This window comes from Pollicipes pollicipes, unplaced genomic scaffold (genome assembly GCF_011947565.3).
Source record: "Pollicipes pollicipes isolate AB1234 unplaced genomic scaffold, Ppol_2.1 Scaffold_4002;HRSCAF=4701_pilon_pilon_pilon, whole genome shotgun sequence".
Classification (NCBI taxonomy): Eukaryota; Metazoa; Arthropoda; class Thecostraca; order Pollicipedomorpha; family Pollicipedidae; genus Pollicipes; species Pollicipes pollicipes.
Window position 1 is genome coordinate 3,084,108 of NW_023596420.1, and position 15,630 is coordinate 3,099,737.

Consider the following 15,630-nt stretch of genomic DNA (forward strand, 5'->3'; position numbering starts at 1 on the left):
GTAGGTGGCGTATTAGCATTTATGTATTCCACGAGGAATGGAAAGAAGCTGTAATTATGACCCTTTTCACAATGAAATGCGTCCCACTGTATGTCTTGCTTCATCTGTGTGCCGTTCAGAACCCTCCGCAACCCATGCCTTTTGTTTCTGCACAGCCACTTGCCATAGGTAGGATTACAACATTTAAATGGGCAGATTGCGTGACGGCTTTTCCGTGGCATCTCTTTTTGACGACCTAATGGCAGCTGCAAATAGCCCGGTTTCCACGAGCAACAACAGGGTCGTCGGACGTGAGACCGGTCCGCACAGGGCGCCCTGGGCCCCCTGGCTTTGTCCCCCGCCTCCGACGGCCCTCGGCCCGCTCCCGGCTGTGTCCCCCCGCCTCCGACGGCCCCCGGCCCACTGCCGGCTGTGTCCCCCTCCACTGACGGCGTCCCCGGCCCGCTGGCGGCTGTATCCCTCGGCCCGCTCCCGGTTGTGTCCCTCGGCCCGTTCCCGGCTGTATCCCTCGGCCCCGCTCCCGGCTGTGTCCCTCGGCCCGCTCCCGGCTGTATCCCTCGGCCGCTCCCGGCTGTGTCCCTCGGCCCGCTCCCGGCTGTGTCCCCCGCCACTTGACGGCGCCCCCGGCCCGCTCCCGGCTGTATCCCTCGGCCCGCTCCCGGCTGTATACCCCGCCACTGACGGCGCCCCTGGCCCGCTCCCGGCTGTATCCCTTGGCCCGCTCCTTGCTGTGTCCCTCGGCCCGCTCCCGGCTGTGTCCCTCGGCCCGCTCCCGGCTGTGTCCCCCGCCACGGACTGCGCCCCCGGCCCGCTCCCGGTTGTGTCCCTCGGCCCGCTCCCGGCTGTATACCCCGCCACTGACGGCGCCCCTGGCCCGCTCCCGGCTGTATCCCTTGGCCCGCTCCTTGCTGTGTCCCTCGGCCCGCTCCCAGCTGCATCCCCCGGCCCGCTCCCGGCTGTATCCCTCGGCCCTCTCCCGGCTGTATCCCCCGCCACTGACGGCGCCTCGGCCGTGTCGCCGCAGGCTGTGTACGGCGGCGCTGCGGCACAGCAGCGCCGCCGTGCGAGACGTACCGGCCGGCGTGCTGCGTGACGTGCTGGCCAGCCTGCAGGCAGGCGGCACGCGCAGCTCGGTGACGCGGCGCGGCGCCGGCCTGCCGCTGCTCGTGCAGGCACTGCTGGCCGCCACCAGACAGGTACGTCCGGGCCGCCGGCGGCCCAGACGGGCACGCGCTCGGCGCCTGTGGGGAGCTACGGTCGCGTAAGGCGGCCGTTGTGGAGGCCCCACACAGGCGCGGCGCACCACTGTGTGCGCTGGTCGCCGTCCAGACAGGTGTGAGAGGTAACTGTTGGGACGGCAGCAGAACGTGTATTCATCCCATACACCCACTGGGGCAGAAATTCCAGATCAGTTATTGCCATGTGCCCACAGCGTGGCAGCGTAGTCCTGCGTGGCTCTCTCAACACAGGTGGGATCAGACTATGCGCTGCAGTAATTGGGCCGTGGCTGGGCGAGACGACCTCCGGCAGCACGGTGCACGCGCTTCTCTGTGTCCTGGCCCTCAGGGGGACGCTTTTTATTAAACCGATGCGTCCTTAGGATTTATGATCTTTGATGTTGACAATGGCCGTCCTTCAGTATACCAGAAGGTGCGGGTGTTAAACGACACTGTCAGGAAATCGTTTGAGATGTTTCAAAAATCGACGCTTCGGGACAGTACTGATGGTCACGACTGGTCGTGTGGTAGACAAGTCTGGGCGGTGTGCCAGTCCCCATCGCCCTCCTCAGTGGGGACCACATGCGACTGTGCTATGCGGGCTATCACGACCACAAACGGCCATGGGCTCGCGAGCGCATGGCCGCTGGAGACCATGGGCTCCGCCTCGAAATGTCGAGGCGTCGGATAATATATACAAACAGCTACTTCTTAGCATCGTCTAATGGTGTAAGTAGTTTCTGGGACATTGTAGATCGGCTGTTTTCAGCAAGAAGTTTCTAGCAAGCTAGTCAGCAAGTTTCAGAAAGTAAGTATTCATGATGCCGAAAAAAACAGGGATTGGTTCCTTTCTCTCTCATGTCTAAGATCCTCGCCCATCCTTACACTGACCCAGAGACAGCTGAAGTCCCCATTACCCCCGCCAGTGGGGCCTCACCCTATCATGTACACGCACGAAATGTCGCCATGCTGTGCGTTCCCAGCGGCAGGTTTTCTCACCAACACCTGTAATTTATCGATGGCAGCCGAAGGGACCGACCGTCCCTCGGTAGTTAACGGGAAAGGGACCGTGGTCGGTGACCAGCGTAATTGGCGGCGAGGGGACCGCGTACTCGCGCCGGAACAGGACCAGGCGCTCCGGGACGGGTTCTGACGGCGCGCCGCCGCACCCAGCCTGAGGCTTAAACCAGATCTGTGCCACCAATGTCAAGTGTATTCCGCGGCGTTGGCAGAACACAGTCGGACAATGCACCCGCCACGACCAGACCAGCTGGCGGGCGGTGATGGGGCCGGCGGCCAGCCGCGGCGCCACATTCGCCGCATGACTCTCGCCTGCGAGGTCTGGCGGCCGTGCGCGGCAGTCTTGGCGCCTGACGCTGGAGGCGGCGGGGCGAATAAAATGCAGCTGGCGTGGTGAGCGTGCGGTGGCGCTTTCACCGAAGTCGTGGGTGCCTCGATGTGTGGCTATGAGTTGCTCGTGATGAAAATGGTGCTATGAGATCAAGTTGCGACGGTGTTGCAATCGTTATCCACAGCGGCTTACTGTCGTTGTTTTCAGCTGGAATGTTTAGAGCCTATTTTTCTCTTGATTTTCAACTCAACTTGATTTGTAGGACCTTTCCATACACCTAACGTAGTTCGTAATCTGGTATTCGTTGAAAGGAGTTCGCCGAACGACAAACATCCAGAAGAGTTACGGGGCAAGGCTGTGCGGCGCAGCTCAGGCCCAACCGTGGTGTCACGCAGGCTGTGCTGGCACCGTCACGTCACGCGTACTGACGCCACGGCGGCAGCTCGGCGCGGCGCGCCTCGCTCGCCGCGCGGCTGCCGCCGGTACTGGGCTTCAGTCGACCAGGCTCTCGCCCCAGCGGAAGCCAGCCTCGTACCCCCAGCTGGCGTCGTACTGCACGAGCCGGAACTCGACGTTGTCGGTGTTGCAGCACATGTGCGGCCCGTCGTAGTTGATGGTGAACTGCGGCTGCCCGGCCACCTGGACGACGGGCTCCGCCTCGCTGCCGCGGTACAGCGCCACGCCGCCCGGCCAGAAGTGGACGCGGAAGCGGCGCAGCTCGCTGGCGCTGAGGATGCCCGGCGTGCTGGCCCGCTGGACGTCGGCCCAGCCGCCGTCGCGCGTGTGACGGCGGATCGAGCTGTAGGTGTTGCTCCAGCCGCCGATGATGACGTACCAAACGTTGGCGTTGTGCCAGACGGCGGTGTCACGCGCCATCCAGTTGCAGTCCCGACTCACGCGGCATTCGAACTCCACCCAAAAGTCCTGCTGGCGCTGACGGCGCGCGAGCATCGTGTCGCGCGGGATCGAGTAGATTCGCTCGAGGCTCCAGTCGCCGAACCAGGGGTCGACCAGCCGCTGCGGGAAGCGCCAGCGACCCTCCACCGACGACGACGACCAGATGGCCAGGTGCGTGGCGAGAACGCCTTGTCGTCATTCCAGCTGATGAAGTGGCCCTCGCCGACCTTCCAGACCCGGATTCGTCCGCCGCACCAGTGGATGCCCAAGCGGACGAAGTTGTTGCCGTCCAGCAGCGGCTTGTACGTGTCGGCGATCCGTTCGGTTCCCTCGCCCTCCTTAATCCGGTCGACCCTGACGACAGTGTTGTCCTGGAGGCCGATGTAGAACACGTACCGGTCGGCGTAGTGGGTGTAGGCCTCCGAGAGCACCAGGCGAACGTAGCTGCTGGCCTTCACGTCGAATTCGGTGCTGCAGAGTCCGTTCGCCAGCGCCTTCCACACCCAGTATTTGCCGTCGGTGAAGAGCTGCTGATCCGTCGGCATGCAGAGCGTGTTGTTGTACTTCCAGTAGCCGGAGGCGCAGCGGCACTTGCTGCCGCTGCATTGGACGCCGCCGGTGACGTAGTGTTCGCACTGCTGCGGGTGCCGGCAGCGCTCGTCCAGACGGCGCAGGCAGGTGTCGCGGCAGCGGCCGTCGCGCACGCACGCCTCCTTCTGCCAGAGCAGCTGGCTGGACTCCAGTGTGGGGTCGCCGGCCACATCAAACCAGCTCCAGTCGGCGTCCGGCTTCACGTGGTAGTTGTAGTGGTCGCAGGCAGTGACGGTGAAGATCTGGCAGATGGCGTCGCGCGCGTGGTGGTTGAAGCTGCGGCAGTTGCCGCGCTGCAGGCAGGCCAGCTGACACTGCGGTCGGCCGACGCCGGTCAGCGTCTCGGCCGGGTTGACGCCGGCCAGGCGCCGCCCGGCGCCGCGCCGTGCGCTGGCGTAGTGGCCGCCGGCCGGCGCCGCCACCGCCGCTGCCGCCAGCAGCGCCGCTACGCACAACAGGAGCATCGTGCGCGCCGCCGCCGGGGCTCGGCACCTGGTCCGGCTCTGACGAGGCACCCCCGGCCGCTTGCTGAGCTCCGAGCAGCCGGCCGAGGACTGCGCCTGGTGAGCTCCTGCCGGCTGCAGATTCCGGCTGTGGACTGCGTCTGGTGAGCTCCTGCCGACTGCAGACTCCGACTGTGAAGCCGTGCCCGTCGCTGGCCGGCTCTGCCACGTCCGCCCCGCTCCGGATACCCGTCCGTGTGGGGGGGGGGGGGGGGAGGGAAAGAGGGGGGGGGGGCTCCTCCGGCGTACTGCCGGGTGCTGCTCGCGGCCGGCGCCCTGCCCGGCCTCCTGACGCACGGACACCACGAGACCGCTGCTGCCGGGTCGGACCGCGCACGCGCTCTGAGCTGGCGGTGCTGCGTGGCGATCGTGTGTACAACTGCGACTGAGGGCGGAAGCCGCTCGGTCCCACGGCCACGCATAAATGATCGGTGGGAACATCGCGAGTGGTCAATCACAACCGTGTGTTGTTCACGAGGTGTGGGGCGCGTGCTCGTTCCTCGCTGTCAGCGATGTTCTCGTGACCAATGGCTCGCATTCCGGTAGTGGCTGTCAATCGACCCAGTATGAGAAACTCGGCAGGTGTTGGTGTGTGTCTCCGGCGGCTTTTGTTTGCGTACCTACGGCCGCCATTTCTTTTCGTCGGTCCTTTGCATGCTTTGCGTGTTGGCGGCGTGTATGCGCGTGCAAGCCCTTAATCTACTGGTAGAGGTTTGACGCCGCTGTACGGTGTTAACGGGCTGCCGGTCGGGAGATCTGTAAAAACGCGCGCAGAGAGAATCTTAAGGAAGTGTGGTGTCATGGTGCCATCTTATCGAAGATTATTCACGACAATTTAGGATGCATTTGATTTGATATCAGCCGAACGCACGGCACCATGTAAGGTCAAAGGGGGCCATGCTCTTCCAGCGTGGTGACCCCGGATGAGCTGAATGGCAATGGGGCGGGGACGGCGCGGCGCAGCTGGGGGGGGGGGGGGGGACGGGGCGGGTCACGCCACTCATGCGTGGTGACCCCGCATGAGCTGAATAGCCTTGGGACGGGACGGTGTGGCGCAGCTGGTAGCGGCCACGTCACTCCAATGCAGTGACCCCGGATAAGCTGAACGGCCTTGGGAAGGGGGCGGCGTGGCGCAAGCTGCTGGGGGTCACACCACGCCAACGCAGTGACCCGCGTGAGCTGAATGGCCTTGGGACGGGGGCGGCGTGGCGCAGCTGGTGGAGTGTCTCCCCGCGAGCTCAGGCCGACCCGCGGGCCCGAGCGCGACCACAAGTCTAGTGTTGCGTCGTCCCTACTTGGATTGCCGCGGGAAGCTGATGCGCTACCTTGCGAAAACAATTTGAGACGTCATTTAACGCCCTCCCCAAAAGACAGCAATACCCCTTTGCCCGGGGCAAACACTTCAAGCGCCAATCTCCAGACCTTGTCAGTATCAGTCTTAAGATCAACATGACATTGTAATTGAGCTTACCATTTTGTAACCAGGCATGTAAGAAACTGCTGCATGCTCTGCAAGATAATAATTATTTCTGTCAGGATTATGTTTTGTCTACGCTTGCAATAGCTTCGCACAGTTTTTGCCTGAGCATGAGTCCAGTGGGAGGCGAATGCCACCGACCGACGCTTCGATGATCAGCTGAGAAGTCGCCTTTGAGCCGAGCTTTCATGCTCTTTCTAGGAACGACAGAAACTGAAATATTTTTGGTGGTGCAGATTTCTATAAGCTCGGTACCTCTGCGCGTGGCCCGCATTTCTTGTTCTCGAAATTGGAACAGCTTTTCTTCGAATTCACTCAATATTTAGTGTTAACCTCTTGGCTCAGACAGGGGAGGTAGAGGATGGAGACGGGGCATCGCCCCACGTGCTCTCCGTGACAATGCGCCTGTTCCCCCTCGGCGGAAGCAATTCCAACTCTGCTCGCAGCGCATGGAGCTTATCCCGGGGTGGTGAACCCTGTACGACAGACATTTGATGGCAGTGTTGTGTGTCAGGGGCTGATGGTCGCATGACATGCCTGAGAGGAAGCCCGGTCACGAGGTGGAGTTCGGGACCCAGTCGGACGCCCAGGGGTCAACCACGTGGTCATCTGGCTGGCAGTCAATGACTTGATCTTAGTTCCGTGAAGTTATGGTATGCACCTCTCGCTCGTGAACCGCGCCGCACGAACATACGAACAGTAGCCGCAGACGACGCTGTTTCATTGCCACGCCCTGATCATCAGCGACGTGAAATCAAAATTGGAAACAAAACTAACCCCGAGCCACGTGTTCACTTCACGCGATTAGAACTACGTGGATTTGTAGTTTCGATCCGTGAAATTGAGTCCCGTTGGCGTGGCAGAGTCAATCGTCCGGCACTGCCCGCAATGTGTGTGACCCGGTGCGTCTTGGGGCATTGGACGGTCGTGCGCCGCGTCCGTGGCCTGACGCGCCGGCCGCCGGCTCTGTTGCAGCCGCACCTGGTGGAAGAGGCCGTGTCGGCGCTGCTGGCGGTGGCGGCGGCGCCGCTGCCGGCCGCCGGCGCCGCCGACGACGGCTGGGACCTGCCTCAGACCAGCGCCCTGCACGTGCTGCACGCGCTGCTGCGCGACGCGGCCGTGTCGGCACAGCTGGCCGGCCGGCTCTGTGACGTCACGCGCGCCGCACTGGCCGGTCTGGCCTCCCCCGCCTGGAGTGTCAGGTGAGGGCCGGTGTCAGGGGGTGCCATGTTAGGGACGGTGTCAGGGATGTCGGGGTACCATCAGATGGAAGATGGCAGGAAAGCGTCAGTTGAGGGACGGTGTCAGGAAGTGTCAGGTGAGGGACGGTGTCGGGGCGTGTCAAGTGAGGGACGGTATCAGGGAGTGGCAGGGGGCGTCAGGCGAGGACGGTGTCAGGGATGTCATGGGCTGCCGTGAGACGGAAGATGTCAGGAGAGTGCCAGGTGGGGACTTTGTCAAGGAGTATCAGGTGAGAATAATGTCAGATAAGGAAAGTTGTTGTGTGGGTGATAAGGGGCGATGTCTGCCTGCGGAGCGTCAGGTGATAGGGCGGCTCGAGCTAAGAGTTGAAGTTACACGGTGTGTTCAGTTAGCGTGAGTGCCCGGGCGTGCCGGGAGTGTCCGAATGTCTGTAGTTTTTCTGGTGAAGAATAATTAGTACTGTTTGAGTGTCAGGTGTAGAGAATACTCCATTGGGCGTCAGTCAGTTCATACTGGTGTCGTTTTGAGATAAGTGAGCGAGGGATTGCTCACGGCCGCTGAAGTTGGGAGGGAAACCGTGGCAAGGTAAACGTCCAATCAGCGGCAGCCCGGCATGCATGAACTGAGAAGGCGCTAGTTGTCGGTTCGGCGGGGTCTAGTGATGCTGTACAGCCTCACCAAAGCCTATTCAGTTGATGACCATTTAAATCGATCGACGTCCAGTGGGGCTTTGCTGGTCTAGCAGACAGGCAGTCCCTGTGATGGATTTTATTGAGTCTTGACTTATTTGCCTCGGATGTTGGACACACGACTGCCTAAGGCACGGTGTAGTGTCCGATTCGTATTTATACACAGCACAGTGCTTTATTCATATCCTCGCTGTCTTATCACACAGTTTCACTTCGCACGTATCGGTGGAGGGGGGCCTGGTGGTGATGACGTCTTCCGCGCTGGCGTACGTGGACAGAACATCGTCCGATACATACGGCTGGGACGTTTCAAACACGTCATCAGGGCTGTGGCCTTGCCCGTGCGAGCTGCTGCGGCCCGCCGGCCACACCTCCGGCGGTGCGGGCGTCGCTGGCACGTCATCGATGCTGAGCACTTGGCTCGGTTCCCTCGGCAGCCACGTCTCGAAGACAGACGCCGACCGCGCCGGTCCGCTGAGCGGACGCGCAGACGGCCTGATGGCTGGCGTCGTCTCTATGCCGCGTGGAGACTGCACGACATCGGAGAGCCGGAGTGCTTTTACGCTGGGCGAGCTGTTCGTCTCCGAGCTTTGTCCGGTCGCGCCACCTGCGCGGTGCGCGCTGGGGCCGCCGGGGCCGCCGGTCGTACCTGCGCGGTCGCCGACCTGCGCCGTCTCCCGGCCTTGCCTTCCTCTGTCGTACGTCTGGCGGTCGCCCTCGTCTGCGGACTCCTTCGGCGCCGCGATCGTCCGGCCGCAGCACCGGCACAATTCGCCGGGGCCGCTCGCCTGATGCTCTCCGGTCGTCTGCGCCCCTGCCGCGGCCGCCTCCTCCGTCCCGGCGTCCGTCTCAACTGGCGCCATGTCGGCGATCCCCGAGGCGCGAGCGGCGCTGTCCCGTCCAACGGGCGGCAGCGCCGGCGGAGCAGCCGGTGGGCTGTACTTGAAGGTCGTTTCCGGCTCCTGCCAGTCTTGCCAGCCCGCGCACGGACCGACCGCCGACGCCTCGGCGGCGGCGACGGCGGCGGCGACGTCGGGCGGCGCCCGCTCGCTGTCAGTCCCGCTCGCCGGCGTCGTGCCCTCGCCGGGCTGAGTGACACGAGGAGCCGACGCGCTTCGCGGCGGCGCCAGCGGCGTCGACTGTGGTCGGTCGGCTGTCGCACGCCGGTGCTGCTGGGCTGGTGTGCTGTGCCTGGCGTCCCCCGACGGCTGGCGGGCGGCCGGTGCAGCGCGAGTCTCCGCCTCGACGTCCATCTGGAGCGTCTCGCTCTCGTCCGCCAGCCGCACGCAATAGCCGTCCTCGATCAACCACCGCCGCTCAACAATGGCGTCCTCCGTCGCGAGCAGTGTGTACTCGTCCTCAAGCACCGGCCTGTCCTCTTCCCCCAGCACCAGTCTGTCCTCCATTCCCAGCGCCAGCCGGTCCTCGCCTGTCAGCATTCCGTCCTCCTCGACCCTGTCCTCGGCCGTGCCGTAGCAGGGCAGCGTCTCCTGCGAGTCGGTGTTGCGCGCCGCCGGCTGGCCGCGCCCGAACACCACCTCGTCGGGCGAAGAGGCGCGCGCACCCGGCGGCGGCGGCCTGCGCGTCCGGCAGCGGCAGCCGCAGCGCGGCGGCGGCGGCATCGGTGCCGGCCGACCGTGGCCGCGTCCTGGCCGCGCCGCGAACGTCAGCGCCTGCTGCAGCCGGCCGTGCAGCTCGGTCAGCGCCGTCTGGTCGCTCCGCTCGACTGGCTGCGGCCGGCGCAGGTGGCGTCCGCTGCTGGCGCGCGCGGGCGCCAACGACTGCGGAACAGTTGGCTGCCAGGCTGGCGCGCGCCCAGTTATAGAGTCCGTACTCGTCGCCTCGTTTTTGGTGGTCACGAGAGGGGGCTGGGGGACTGGTGCGCTACGCTCGTTCCGTAATGTTTGAGAACTATTGGCGCGGCGTGCATCGCCTGTCTGAGTGGCGTCCGCCTCCGCTGGGGCTTCTTCTGACGGAGGAGTGGCCTGAGCGTTGTTATGACAGGAACACGTATTCGACGTTCTTTTAGCTGCTTCGTTGCTCTTCCTTCGTTTCTTATTGCTGACCTCTTTTTTGGTCCTGTGACTGCCCTTACTTTTCTTCTGCTTTCGTGTTCTTCCCTGGCATTCGTCGTCCTCACTTTGAGCCCGTGGATGTTCGGCTTCTGCCGCCCCACTTCTCAGATCGCTCTGCAGACTGTGCACAGCTTGACTGCTGCCCTGCCGGCGGAGCTCGTCCGCCTGTTGTCTGGCTGCCGGGACCTCCGATGGCTCGCTGACATCCGACACGGTCAGCGAGCCGGCCTCTACCCGGGCGACTTTGGCTGGGGACGGCGTCGGCCGCTGCTCCGCCCTCGGCTCTGGCGACGTGGCCTGGTCCATCTGTTGCGGCGGTGGCGGCGGCGGCGGCGGCGTCTCTGTACCGACCGCTGCCTCCGCCTGTGCGGTGCACATCCGTGGCCGGCGCAGCACAAAGGTGGACGCCGCGGCGTTGGCCGGCGAGGCGCCGCCGCGGCCGACGGGATGACACGTAACGAACGCCTCGGAGCGCGCCTCCTTGCCGCCGCCGCCGCCGCTCGACACCAAAGCCGTGATCTGCACGGTGGCTGGCGAGTCGCAGCAGCGTAGCGTCACGGCGGTGGTGACAGCGGCGGCGGACGGCGGAGTGATGGCGGCGGTGGATGGGAAGACGGCGACGGAAGCAGGCGCGGCCGGTGCCGGCGGAGTGTGCGGCGCGAGGTGGATCAGAACCGACGAGGAGCCGCCGGCCGCGCCGGCCGCGCCGACCGCCTCCACGGCCATCCGCTCGCCGAGCTCGTGTCGACTGCGGTGCTCCGTTGCGAAGGTGAGCTCTCGTGACCGCGAGCGCACCGTCTCCGCCGACGGACAGAGCTCGCGTCGGTCGGCGCGCAGGAAGCGGCGCGCCGGCGCCGCGTCGCCGTCGATGCCCAGCCAACGCAGCAGCAGCTGCTTCTGCCAGAAAAGGCGCGTGTGGGCAAGCGGCGGCGCGGCGCCGGTGGCCGCCGCCAGCTCGGGGTCGCTCACGCGGCCGACGCGCTCAGCCAGCGCGTGTGCCAGCTCGGCTCGCAGCCGGCGCTGGTTCTGGCCGCTGGCCGGACCGCAGCAGCGCACCAACATGGCATACTGGTCGCAGTAACGCTCCAGCAGCGCGTGCAGCTCGCGACCCGAGAACAGGCTGAGCAGCGGCAGCACGCGCGCCGCGTCCAGCCGCGGCGGAGGGCCGGGCCCGGGCGTCGGGGGACACACCGCCGTCACGTAGTGCTCGTGGTAGCGTAGGAGCTCCTCGAGTGGGGCGTCGGCGGCCGGCGTGGGCGCGCCGCGTCGCAGCAGCTCGCGCCGCAACCGAGCCCGGCTCGGATGCGGGTCCGTCTCGGAGACCCGCAGCGACTCCGGTGCCCGCGGCCGGCGCGGCTCCATCTCGGACGCGGAGCGGCGCTGCGGGCCGATTAAGACTGAGCGGTGTGGTCCGAGTCCGCCGGCCTCATCGACTTGTCAGTGGTTCCGTCAGAAAATACCTCATAAACCGCAAGGAACAGCCGGCGTGAATGCTTCCTGCCATCAGTGGGTCGGCTGTCGCATTTCAGGTTATTGGATCCATTTGCTCGAACTGACCCTCAGGGTCTTGGGATTCTTATGCTTCATTCGCACTTGGTATCGCTTGTTCATGTTCGGGGCACAATCGGAGGCTGTCAACCTGTACAAGCTGTTTTGAACGCATTAACAACCACTCGGTCCACAAACTACTGCTGTAGAATCCAAGCTGGGTAATCCAGGCATGAATGCGAGCATTGATACAAAAGCCGGCGCAGGTTGTGTGCTTAATAAGTCAGCTGTGATTCCCCGGCATTTATATTTTTGCCTTTTCAAAACGCGCGGGATTGTTTGGTTTGTGGCTCCACCGTGTTTCTGATCTTATAAGATGACTAATATTTCATCCTGTCATCTCACTTTTCGTTTACGTTCTTATTGTTGTTTGACAGAATATTGACCTGCCTTTTTATAGCAGTATATTAGCTGCGCTAATAGACCGTACATCTTGCCCCGAATGTTTAAACAATCTGGAACAACGCATCACTGATGAGGGTTCCTTATCGGAATTCGAACTCGGTGTCGCCGCTCGGCGCAGATGCTGACCGGCTCTCCGGTGGCAGGAACGCCTCGTTCGTGCTGTACGGCGCCGTCGTGCCGCGCCTGATCGGACAGCGCAAGAGCCGCGACGAGGGCTCCGACCACAACTGCGTCACCTTCGCCGAGCTGTTCGGCCGCTGGCCGGCGCTGGCCGAGCCGCTGCTGGCGCTGCTGGGTGGAGAGCAGCCGGTCCTGGTGCCGGCGCTGGTGCTGCTGTCGCACGTGACAGCGGCCGGCGCCGACGCCGGCCTGGCGCCGCTGCTGGCGCGGTATCGCGCCGCGCTGCGGCCGCTGCTCGTCTCGCCGGCGTGCGCCGTGCGGCAGCTGACGGCGCGCGCGCTCGCCGCGCTGCTGACCGCCGACCAGCTGGAGGAGGAGCTGCACGCGGGCGGCGGCGACGGCCAGAATCGGCTGCACGGTCGGCTGCTGCTGGCGCGGCGCGTGGCGGCGCGTTCCGAGCACGCCGCCACCGCCGCGGACCTGTGCCGACGCGCGCTGCACTCGCCCTGCCCGGCGGTGCAGCACCAGGCGCTGGAGCTGGCCGCCGAGCTGCCGACGGCGGCCGAGGCGCTGGCGCCCGCGCGGCAGCTCGCCCGCCGCACGGTGCTGGCTAGCGACGGCGACGGCTGGGAGCCGGGCCACGACCTCTTGTTCGACCGAAGCCTGGCGCTGCTGGTCGCCGACCCGGTGGCAGCGGCGGAGGCGGTGCGGCGCGCGACGGCCGGCGGTTCGGCGGAGCTGACGGACCGTCTGATCGATAGCGCGTACCGCGCGGAGCGGCCGCCGAGCGACGAGTGCGCGGCGCTGGCCGTGCGCCGCGCCGCCGAGCTGCTGGCGGCGAGCGGCGGCGGTCGCCGTCTACGCCACTGCCTGGAGCTGGTGCTGCGCCACCGCGCCGGCACCATCTCGCTGCTGCGCCACGTGCGCGACAGCCCGGCCGCGCTGCAGGCGCTCGTCTCCGGCGCCGACCTGCTGCCGGCGCTGGCGGTGCTCGCCGCGGAGGGAGACGACCCAGAACTCCTCCTGGCCGCGTGTCGGCGCGTGCTCACGGACAGCACGCCGCGCCGCTGGGAGGGCGCGCGGCTGGACGCGGCTGGCGCCCTGTCCGTCCTCTGGCCGCGCGCACCGGCCGCGCTGCGACCGCAGCTGGTCGGCGCCGCCGTCTGCCTGCTGCACGACGACGAGGAGGAGGTGCGCCGCCGCGTCGCCGACTGGGCCGGCCGTCTGCTGGGCTGCCGGCCGTCCGAGCGTGCGGCGCGTCTGCTGCACCTCTGCGGCTGACTGTCCCGGCGCCGGCGCGCTGGCGCTGCGGCTCGTCTCGCCCTCGCCGTCGGCGGTGGAGCTGGTGCGCGCCGCCGCCAGCCCCGGCTACCTGTTCCAGCCGGGGCCCGACAGTCTGTGCGTCGAGCCGCTCCGGCTGGCCGAGGCGTGCGCGCCGCTGCTGCGAGCTGCGCCCGATCTGCCCGAGCTGCGCCGGCTCTGGAGCCAGGCCGACGAGGCGGCCCAGCTGCTGGAGCGCTGTGCCGATGTCGGTGAGTCGCAGTCGGCTGCCTGGTAGCGGCTTTGTAATGCTATAAATGTTGGATATTCATTCACTGCGTCTTTAGCTTGATTTTGCTCTTGACACTTATTCGGTGTATTGTTCTTGGCGTTAGACCTTCGCCCTGATCGCCGTTTTTCATAACGCGTTCTGAGGGGGGGGGGGGGGTCGATGCGAACCCCTGGCGTTTCCAAAGTTATAAATAAAAAGCTTAGCAGAACACATGAGTGGATTGATCCCAACGAAATCCCGTGATTAGTACTGGTTTTTATGTTGTTAAGTCAATAATTGACGCCAAGATGTCAGGTCAAAGGTTACGTTTTCCCGAAAATCGCCAGACCATGAAAAAAACCATGCCTCGTAGCGACAAAGCGGTTAAACAGACGCATTCAGTATTCATTTCTGAGCACATTGCTACTATTTTTGATTTGTTTTCAACTTGGATTTATGATATGTGGCTTTTTAATGAAACGATGTTGGCCAGACGCGCGCGTCCCGCGGCATCACCACAGGCTATTGAAAATTTTGGGTGCACTTGCACTGCATGCCGGGGAGGTATCCTCGAAAAACCTTGGGGGGTCGCATCAACCCCACCCGCCATCAGGGCGATGGTCAAGGCACTTCCGTAATATGTGCAGAAGTCAAGTGAGGGTGTGTGTGCGCTGTGTCTTGCGGCGGGGAAAACAAGGGACGAGATGTGAAGAAAAGCGGTACAAAAACAAAGAAAACACTCGCAGCAGAATGTGTCTTTCAGCGGTGTATTTCATTATCTGTTGCCGTCTGGAGGGCAGCGTTTCGCTGGGGGCGGACGACCTTCCAGCGCCCCTGCTCAGACCGCCTCGCCTCCCGCCCTCAGGCGAGCTGACCCGAGTGATGACGTCACCGGGCGTGTTTGGCGGCGTGGCGTCGCTGCGGCTAGTGGTGAGTCTGCAGCCGCCGCCGACCGAGGACAGCCGCCGCCTGCTGGACCGGCTGGACCGGCTGCTGGCGGCCGCGCTGGACGGCCATTGGCCGCGCTCAGACCAGCCGGACCCTCGGCTGGACCAGACGGACCCCTACGTGCTAGACCAGACTGTCCCACAACCGGGCCAGACGGACCCACAGGTGGATCAAACGGACCCCTATGAGCTGGACCAGACGGTGCCGCAGCCGGGCCAAACGGACCCCCAGGTGGACCAGACGGCGCCACAGCCGGGCCAGGCCGACCAGGACGCCCAGCTGGACCACTTGGACGAGCTAGATCACCGACGGGACCAGTGCGACAAACCGCCGACCCGGCTGGCACCCTGACAGGGGAGACGCCAACTCAACAGCTGGGCCGTGATGGTTGAACCACGTGAATGTGCGGCGTCTCGCACCATCTGGCGGCGCGCGAGCCTCGGCTTTAGGCCAGGATCGGCCTTGGCTGGTCAAATGCCGTGAGTGAGAGGGACGAAAGCACTGTGCTCTTGTTTGAAGGTGAGAAATTGAGCTGTCATGGTACGCGGCTATAGGCCCCCACGGCCGCCCATTCCGAGTGTTGTTGAGATGTTGACTTAACACCAGAACATGCATATTTGCTTGTTCGGGATGGGTTTAGACTCCCACTTGCGTTGCGGCTCAAGATTGAGAAAGAATCCCCACTGCGTGTTCTAACGGGATTCAGGTTTGAGCGAGGTGGTTGTGCTGTGTCGTGACACCAACACGCGTGCAGTGTTTAATATATGCATTGTTGACCGTCGGCTGTTTGTTGCTCGGGGCCACGGTAACGACCATCCGCCCCATTGGCGTCGGGCCAGTGCGGCGCGGTGCGTATCCACACATCACCCGCAGCGGTCTGCTCCGGGGACTGCGCGTCGCACGAGATGTCCCTCCCGGCTGGGAATAAGCCTTGCCTCCGCTCGTTATGGACGGGCATGTGGCTGACCACCGGCGATGGATGGATGGGGGGCCACATCTAACGATGGTGTCAGCGAAGGATTTGTCAGGGTTCGTATCGTGGAGGAAAAATTTCCGAGACGAACTTCTTCTGGCA